The sequence below is a fragment of the Dendrobates tinctorius genome, unplaced genomic scaffold (assembly GCF_039654945.1).
Source record: "Dendrobates tinctorius isolate UK_male_01 unplaced genomic scaffold, ASM3965494v1 ptg000097l, whole genome shotgun sequence".
In the NCBI taxonomy this organism is placed as follows: Eukaryota; Metazoa; Chordata; class Amphibia; order Anura; family Dendrobatidae; genus Dendrobates; species Dendrobates tinctorius.
Window position 1 is genome coordinate 2,126,950 of NW_027361765.1, and position 10,370 is coordinate 2,137,319.

The 10,370-nt window shown below is 43.2% G+C and overlaps 1 pseudogene; it reads right to left on the minus strand.

Moving 5' to 3' along the window:
- Positions 1–1,145: 1,145 nt before the first annotated feature.
- Positions 1,146–2,097, minus strand: LOC141098978 (olfactory receptor 5AR1-like; annotated as a pseudogene).
- Between the last annotated feature and the right edge of the window lie 8,273 nt (positions 2,098–10,370).

The following is a 10,370-nucleotide window of genomic DNA, read 5'->3' on the forward strand; positions in this document are numbered from 1 at the left end:
ATTGTATGTATGTAGTATATATGTGGTATGTATGTAGCATGTAGTATGTATGTAGCATGCATGTAGCATGCATGTAGTATGTATGTAGCATGCATGTAGTATGTATGTAGCATGCATGTAGTATGTATGTAGTATGTATGTAGCATGCAGTATGTATGTAGCATGTATGTAGTATGTATGTAGTATATATGTAGTATGTATGTAGCATGTAGTATGTATGTAGCATGCATGTAGTATATATGTAGTATGTATGTAGCATGCATGTAGTATGTATGTAGTATGTATGTAGTATGTATGTAGCATGCAGTATGTATGTAGCATGTATGTAGTATGTATGTAGTATATATGTAGTATGTATGTAGCATGCATGTAGTATGTATGTAGTATGTATGTAGCATGCAGTATGTATGTAGCATGTATGTAGTATGTATGTAGTATGTATGTAGTATGTATGTAGCATGCATGTAGTATGTATGTAGTATGTATGTAGCATGCAGTATGTATGTAGCATGTATGTAGTATGTATGTAGTATATATGTAGTATGTATGTAGCATGCATGTAGTATGTATGTAGCATGCATGTAGTATGTATGTAGTATTTTTTTTTTTTTTTTTTTTAACATTTAACACATTAGCCGGATGATGGGACTACTACTGTCCCATCATTGGCTAATGTGTCAATCACTGTCATGGTAGCAGGCATCGCCCGATGGGACTTGTAGTCCCATCGGACGATGCTTGCACAGACCCCCGGACATCAGCACAGCCCCCCGGCAGGCCGGCACAGCCCCCCGGCAGGCCGGTACAGACCCCCACAGGGTGCACAGACCACCGGCAGGCCGGCACAGCCCCCCGGCAGGCCGGTACAGACCCCGGGCAGTCCACACAGCCCCCCGGCAGGCCGGCACAGCCCCCCGGCAGGCCGGCAGAGACCCCCGGAAGGCCCGAAATGACGGCGCATCATGATGCGCACACACCGCGCATCATGATGACGTCAGGCCGTCAATCAACTGAACTTCCGATTCCGATGCCGAATTCCGATATTGAAAAAATATCGGAAGTCGGTATCGGAATTCCGATACAGCAAGTATCGGCCGATACCCGATACTTGCGGTATCGGAATGCTCAACACTACTTATCAGTAATCATGACCTCCAGGAAAATATGCTTTTGAATAATTGTATTATGGCTGATTTAATGTCTTTGTTTCTCAGGCTATAAATCAATGGATTTAACATAGGTAGTACCACCGTGTAAAACACAGTTGCCATATTTACATTATCTCTAAAAGATGGAGATTTTGGACTAAGATACACATAAAGAACTGTGCTGTATAACAATGCCACTGCAATGATATGGGAGGCACAGGTAGAATAGGCTTTTTGTCTTCCTTCTGGAGCTCTTATTTTTAGAATTGTGGTAAAAATAGACCCATAGGACCCAAGAATGACCACAATCGAAGGAACAGTGACAATAGAAGAAAAAATGAATAGAACAAGTTCATTAATTGTCGTGTCTGTACAGGAGATACTTAATAATGGAGGGAAATCACATACAAAATGATGGAGGGACATTAGATGAACAAAAAGAAAGATGGAATGTGCAGCAAGTCTCTATTAGAGAATGAAGAAATCCAGCACCATAAGCTCCGAGCATTAACCCCAGGCAGGTCTTCTGCTGCATTATCAGATTATAGTTTAGTGGGTTACAGATCGCCACATAACGGTCATAAGCCATAACGGCAAAAAGGACACATTCAGTACTACCAAGTGCACAGAAAATGAACAGTTGTATGGCACAACCCAGATAGGAAATAGATGTCTTACTGAAATACAGGCCTACAAGCATCTTTGGAGCAATGTCAGAAGCATACACAAGATCTATAACGGAGAGATTGCTCAAAAAAAAGTACATGGAAGTATGGAATCTAATATTGTTACAGACAACAAAAATGAGACCAGAGTTTCCCAAAATAGAAACAACATAAATGATTAAAAACACAAAAAATAAGCACATATCTGGGTAAGGTCTATCAGAAAAGCCAATAAGAACAAACTCAACTATGAAGGAGTGGTTGTTGTCTTTAGAAATTCCCATTGAAATTTATTTAAGAGATTTCTGAAAAACACAAATATACTGTATGTAATGTGGTATAAATACATTATTTCTTGTTATATTCTCTTGCTCACATTTAAAATACAGGAATTTCAATTTGAATGATAACATAGGTTCCATAACTGCAGCAGTATCCTGTGAAAGGATGAGAAATTTCTTCCCGCCAAAAAAAAAATAATAATTAGCTGACAATGAACACAAAATTTAAGCTGTAATCTGAAAAAACTTTATCTAAGTTAAATTACCCCTACTTTTCATTAATCTTCACAAAGCAATACATGTCCATAATTTTAACCCTGGCTAAGGCGCATCTTGGGCACTCCCGAGTTCAGATGCAGTGTGGATGACAGGCACAGGTTAGAAAATCACCTATAATATCTAGTTATCTAAATTTCTGGGCTCTAAAAGGAATCAGTAACCTTCATAGGGATGTTTTAAAATAGAGTACAAAAAATCAGAAGCCAAAAAAAATGTAATAACCATAATCGTAATAAAATAAAAAGTGCCCAAATTTCACAACTACCCCCAATTAGCCTCCAGTTTTCATGACATACAGTGGGGGAAATAAGCATTTGATACCTTGCTGATTTTGTAAGTTTGCCCACTAACAAAGACATGAACGGTATAATTTTAAGGGTAGGTTAATTTTAACATTGAGAGAATATCAAAAATAAAATCCTGAAAATCACATTGTATAAATTATATACATTTATTTGCATTTTGCAATGAGAAATACGTATTTGATCCCTCTAGCAAACAAGACTTAATACTTGGTGGCAAAACCCTTGTTGGCAAGCACAGCAGTCAGATGTTTTTTGTAGTTGATGATGAGGTTTGCGCACATGTCAAGAGGAATTCATCATATGCCTAGAGTTTACCATACAGTCTTCTATCCTCACCTTATTTTTAAGTTGCCCATACACTTAAGGAAACTTGGCCAAACCAGCTATTTAATGTGTATGAGATGGCCCTGACCTGAGAGCAAATTTTATGGATTTCAACATGCTTGATCATTTGTTATCAACTTCAAAAAATACCACAAAATTAGTTTCCTCTCACAACAGTAGAATTTTGAGTGAGAACTCATTTAACTGTTATTCACATATTGCCATACATTTTTATAAATGTAACACTATACATTCAGTACAAATATGCACCAGGGTAAGCATTTGTGCAGAAATATGTGTAGACTACAATATCCATATACTTTATTATAAATAACACATACTGTAGTTGTGAACAATGTGTATAACACATGCGTATAACTTACTGTCACTTGAAAGTCTCATCATCATACATGGCAATCTGATGTAAGTCATGAAGACCAGCTACTGTTTGTTGATTTATATACTCTTTTGCTTAAAGTGATTTGAGCTATATGTATTCTGTTCCGTAGCATTAATTAATCCCCATGGAATCAAAGTATAAAGGGAATTAAGAATAATTGAACCTTTAATGATAAGATCTTTCTATTTTACATAGGCTTTATGTATTTCAGAGAAAATATCAAATAGAGCCAGTGAATTTTTAAAAGCGGTGTATTATAAATATACTGCAGATCTTTCTAAATGAGAAGATATGCCATTTTGCTAAAATTATTGCATTCGTGCCTAGTTTGTCAAATTTCAATCCCAAAGATCCACTATGGAACAATAGTCATGGGTAGAGTTGAGCAAAATGGGTCGGTCAAATTCAAAAGTCGGCGACTTTCACTGAAGTCGGGTTTCATGAAACGAAACCCGACCATAGCGTGAGGTCAGCCACGAGGTCGACGACCAGAGCATCAAAGTCACGTTTCAAATGATGCTTCCAGCGCCCTTTTTCAGCCAATGATGGAGGACACCCACTGTGGGCAACGCGATGACATAGGCATCGGTCACCACCATCTTTGAGAAGGGCATGCAAGTGATTGGCTTGCTTTGTGTGGCGTCACAGGGGCTATAAAAGGGCGTGCACGCCGACTGCCATCCTACTTCTGCCGATCTTAGCATTAGGGGGAGGTTGCTGCTGCTGATTCAGAATAAGCGAGAGCGTTAGGCAGGGAAGAAGAACCAAAAAACTGCTTCTGCTGTTAGCGATTTCCACTTACAACACAACAGTTTGTGTGCAGTGACAGGGGAGGTTATATTTTTGTGCATCAGCTCTGTTGGTTATTAGGCTGCCTTATAAGGCTCCCTGATAGCTGCATTGCTGTTTGCAAACTGCTGTGCAAACTGCTTTTTTAAAAGCAAAAATACTTTTCTTCCTCTCTTCTGCACAGTTACGAAGCATTCATTTTTCCACCCTTCTGTGTGCAGCAGTCCTACTTATTAGGCTGCCTGCGTCCATACTTGGACTGAGAGCATCATTGTCAGCCTCCTAAAGTCTCTAGTGAGATCCAAATTCTCACCAATACTATATACACCCTCCACCTTGTCATACACCATCCAATTTCAGCCTGTTACATTGAGGTGTAATTTCTACTGGGCCTGAGACAATAGTTCAGAGTCATCAAATCTCTAGTGAGATTCAAATTCTCACCAATACTATATACACACCTTGTACTTTGTCATACACCATCCAATTTCAGCCTGTTACATTTGAGGTGTAATCTCTACTGGCCCTGAGATACTAGTTCAGCGCCCTCAAATCTCTAGTGAGATTCAAATTCTCACCAATACTATATACACCTTCCACCTTGTCATACACCATCCAATTTCAGCCTGTTACATAGAGGTGTAATCTCTACTGGCCCTGAGATACTAGTTCAGCATCCTCAAATCTCTAGTGAGATTCAAATTCTCACCAATACTATATACACCCTCCACCTTGTCATACACCATCCAATTCCAGCCTGTTACATTGAGGTGTAATCTCTACTGGGCCTGAGATACTAGTTCAGCGTCCTCAAATCTCTAGTGAGATTCAAATTCTCACCAATACTATATACACCTTCTACCTTGTTTTACAGTACCATATAGCTGGTGGTGTTTTGGGTACATTTTTACAAAAATGAGGAAGTATGGTGGAAGAGGCCGTGGAAGTGGGCGGGGGTTGCCAGCTGGTCCTGATGGTGGTGGAGTTGGTGGTGCATCTGTTGGTAGTGGCAAAAGCACAATAGCACCAAAGGCAGGAGGTGTTGAGCCTGCGTCATCGTCTGGCTCCACAAGGCCTCGAAGGCTCCCTTTTCTGGGAGTAGGTAAACCGCTTTTAAAGCCGGAGCTTCAGGAACAAGTTTTGGCTTACATTGCTGACACAGCCTCCAGCTCTTTCGCCTCCTCTTCTGAAATTTCAAAAAATAAAAGCACTGAGTTGTCAGTGGAGGCTCCTGGTCAGGAGCAACACGTTTCCTTGTGTCCTTCACCCCTACCAAAAGTGAAGGATGCGGCAGGCCATACTACAGATTACTCCATGGAGCTCTTTTCACATACCATGCCTGGGTTATCAAGTCAAATCATGAATTCCCCAGTCCAAGATGAATCTGACATGGAGTGTGGGTGGCCAGTCAGGGTAGTGGGGTTAATCGGTACCGGGCCCGTGTCTCAGAGGGATGTGTCACGTTGGTGGTGATGACCCGTTCTGTGGCCCTGGGCGTCCATGCAAAGGGGTGAATAACGTTTATAGGTGAATGATAGGTGACGCCACCTGTGGTTTTTGATCAGATTGACCCGCGCTGCAGTGTCGCTTCTCTAGGACAGATGTTGTGGTGCAGCTAAGATGTAGAAGCCCTGCACAGGTAGGGCCGTAGTCACAGGACAGATGAAAGAGTTGGTAGATGGTTTGCAGTGCAGTATGTAGCAGAGCCGTGCGCCAGGCGCAGGAGAAAGATGACAGACACAGTCACGCAGTTCCTTTACTTGTACTTGGTAAGTACCATCCAGGACCCAGAGTACAGATGGAGAAGGAGTTGTTCAGCCTGGAAGCAAATTTGAAATTCTCTCTCTGCAGATAGGTAGTGTGGCCTCCATTCTAGCGCTTATCTGAGGTACTCGCAGTACTGAGTTCACTGAAGTTCCCCCTGTTGACTCTCTTTGGAACTTTCTCGTATGGCAGGCAGCCATTGCCTTTTCCTTCTGGCTCACACATGTCGCTGCTGGGGCCTCCAAGCCTTAGTTGGGAACAGAGCATGTACAGCTGCTACTTCCTCCGGTTTCTGCTGCAGGACCGTCAGTGTCCCTACAAACTCGGAGACCGGAATCCGGACCATGCGTTCCAGCTAGGAGTGAGCCTTAACTCTGCTCATCCTCCAGCTCCCCTTCTCACATCCACACACTTCCCCTTCCCTTCACAGACTGCCCTAACTTACAGCTCCTCAGCAGACAGGTTCAGAGGTCTCCCTGCTGGCCTGGAGTGGGAACTGTGTTGTGTGTTGGTTTAACTGCTAGAGAGATCCTTCATTGCTCCCAAGCATGACATCACACTCCCTAGGAGGAAGGTAATGCCACTGTGGAGACCGTACTCCTGGGGGGGCCACAAGTGCACTGATGCCCAGCCACTGCTAGATAATTCTGCTAGTACATTGACCCAGACCACTACATTCCCCTCGCACTCTACACAGCCAGAATCTGACCCTGATGAAGCTCAGGTTCCCCTTCCCGCATACTATACTACCTTACACGGTGACAAAGAGGAAGGTGCAGATGAAAGTGCAGGTTCCTTGAGCAGGTGGGGGGCATACTCATGGGCGACGGCACTGGCACAGGGGCCCTCATAGTACGCAAAAGTGTCTCTGCCGGTGGGAGGGCCCACCGGGCCCACCCCCACCTGCCGTCAGACACACCGCCGTACTATGAGGGGCCCTGTGCCAGTGCCGTCACCAACGAGTGGGCCTCCCCTGCTTGCTCAGGATCATAGCACTTGCAAAGTTTAAATACTTACCTCTCCCTGCTCCACCGCCGTGACATCTTCCGCATTTCCTGACAGTGACATTCTGGTCAGAGAGCGCGATGACATCACGTCTGTACGCCCTCTGTCTAAACAGTCCAAGTGCAGTGAGATGGAAGATGGGGACGACGAGGAGTCCAGACTAGTACAGGGATTCCCTAGCGAGGAGACTTATTTAATTGTTTTCAATGTTGGGACAGCAATTTTTGGGGAGCACTATACTCTGGAGAATGATATATGAGGCCCACCATACACTGGAGCATTCCAAAGGTGGACATCAGACACTGGAGCAGCATTTACAGGGCCCATTATACACTGGAGCATTAGAAATGGGGCCCATTATATATGGAGCATTATTTGGGCCCATAACACAGTGGAGCTTCATCCATGGGGACCAACATATACTGTAGTATTATGTGGAGCTCATCATATACTGTTTCAAACATTATATGGGACCAATGATTCTGTATGGAGAAATATATGGGCCTCATTACTCTGTATAGCGCACTATGCGGTGGCCATAATACTGTATGGAGTAATATACTATCCGTTTTTGGAGCTATTGGAGAATTTAAAATGGATATCAGTCATGAGATGTAAGAAGTGAAGTATTTTTCATTGTACTATACCGCTATTTCTCTGCCGTATCAGAGGATCATGAATTGTGGCATGTGTTAAAGGAGCCCAGTGACACTCTTTGGCCCAGGGCCCACGAAAATCTGGAGCCAGCCCTACCCCCCCCCACAACTTTAGCCAGATAACCCCCAGTTTTCAATGCCTAACTATTATTATAAAGTAAATTAAGGTTGACAAACTTAAGTAATAAGAATTGATGTTTTTGGCATTAAAATGGGCACTGTAGGTGTGTTTCCTGTCCTCCACTCCCTGCCGACCTTGGTTCCCCATTGACTTGCATTGGGTTTCGTGTTTCAGTCGGCCTTCGACTTTTCACAATAATCAGCCGATTGCGTTCGACCCGACTTTTGAAAAAGTCGGGTTTAATGAAACCCGACTCGACCCGAAAAAAGCCAAAGTCGCTCATCTCTAGTCATGGGGTATTATAATGTTTAAAGAGACCAAGAAGATGTATTTACGTGAATAGGACAATCAGAACTGATAGCTGTTGGCTAGAGACGAGTGAATCAAGCAAAATTCGAATTCACATGTTCACGTGGATTTTCCTGGAAACTTGTTCTCTGCAAATTTAATGTCCCTTATTATGCTTTGGGGTCTCACCGGCTGCTCACACTAAAATCTCCTCTCACTTTGTGCCAGATCTGACTCTGATGTGGTGTGAGAAGGTTCATCACAATGTGCATTGTGACCTTGCGCACAGTGATTTCAGAGTGAGCAAAGGGCATCAGAAAATCCGACAAGGACCGGACAGGTAACGTTCATGAGTGGATTGGTTGAAGAAGTGAGCATGAGGTGAGTATAAGTATGTTTTTAACCTTTATATGGACCTTCATGGCTTAGAAAAATGGAGGCCAGCAGCCACCATTTTGCAAAATCCACACAGAAAATAATTGCATAAAATCTGCATTTCACTGAATGCAGATTTTTATAAAATTTGAGTAGAATTCAATTTCACTCAAAATGATTTTCTCATCCCTACTGTGGCAAAATGACATTTTGGGGTATTGTACTCACATGTTTTGCAACCTCTCAGTAAAATCTTTTACGCCTTAACTGAGCACTGCATACCATTTAACAGTATCCCCCAGACCCTTCACATTCCATCTTAATATATTAACCTTATTAGGCCTTTTCATACCGAACACATGACAGGCCGCCCTCAAATAAAGCATAAAGCTTGGTATATATACCCCCCATCCTTGTATATGAGCCTTATCCTAGTCCCCCATATAGTACTATGCACCCCATAGTCCTCCATATATAATGCACAGCTCATAGTCCTCTGTCCTCCATATTAGTTAATGCACAAGCCATAGTCCTCCATATTGTATAATATACCACATAGTTCTCCATATAATATAATGCACCCCTTAGTTCTCCACAAATAATGCACCCCTTAAGTCCTCCATTTCAGCATAATACCCAACCTATATCCTTCATATAGTATGATGCACAGCTCATATTTCTTCATATGGTATAATGCACATTCATATATAATGCACAGCCCATAGTTTTCTACATTAGTGTTATGCACAGCCCATAGTCCTCCATATAATAAAATACACACTCCCAAGTCCTCCATATAGTATAATACACTTCCATATTAGTATAATACACAGCCCATATCCTTTATATAATAAAATGCACAGCCCAAAGTCATCCAACTTAGTATAACTGTCATGATCCAGGTTGGATCTGACAGATTAAATGCACAAAGTAACCTTTTTTTTCCCCTTTGGCTGTGTGCCAAAGGTGGTTTTGCCCCCGGTGGCCATTAGGGTCATTGCACTGTGGTGATTTCAGTTGTAGTTTCCCCCCCGGTGGCCATTGGGGTCATTGCACTCTGGTTACCTTAGCTTGTGCACGTGATTATGTAACAGGTGTGATTGCTCTATAAAAGAGTATCTGGTGTGCTAATCACTGTTGGTGATAAATTCCTCATTTGCAAGCAAGCCTGGGTAAAGAATGGAGCTGAAGGAGAGTCACGGGCAGCCCAGTCAGAGTGCTGGAGTAGCAGCTATGGTGTCTGCAAGGAGGGCTGGCATGGAATAGTGGAGTGTCAGCTATGGTGTCTGCAAGGAGGGCTGCCAGAAAATATGGGAAGCAAGGGATCCCTGAGGAAGGTGCCAGGAAGGGCGCCGAAACGCGTAGGAAGGAATAAAGAAGTACTTTGTTACAACATCTTGCACCCCAGGTGATTTTGTGGACTCAGCAGCGCGGACTGTGGCACACCTTGCTTCCCATATTTTCTGGCAGTTTTTCCACGTTGGAGTGTTCGGTGGAAGTCCTGCAGCAGCTGATACTGTGTTATGTCTTCAAGCCAGTTGTGGGTCACACAACTGGAATAGGTGAGTGGAACTGCATTACACCACTCACATTGTAATGTCACTAGTGATAGGGCACTATTGCGCCTCTTGTTCCCCCACCCTTTTTGTATTGCAAGGAGGGCTGGCATTGCTTGGTGGAGTGGCAGCTATGGTGTAGAGCTGCGCTCAGAATGCTGGACTCGGTTGCGGATAGCTGGACTCAAAATGTTGGACTCTTTGGCAGAAAAGCTGGACTCATTTGCTGGAAAGCTGGACTCTGTTTCTGGACAGCTGCATGCAGGTGGTGGACTCTGTTTGCTCCAAGGCTGCACTATGGTGCTGGGAAGATCTGTTGCTGGATAGTGCACCCAGATGTTGGACTCGGTGGAGGAAAAGATGCATGCAGGTGGTGGGCTCTGTTGCTGGGAGTGTAAGCAACTGAGCAAAGCT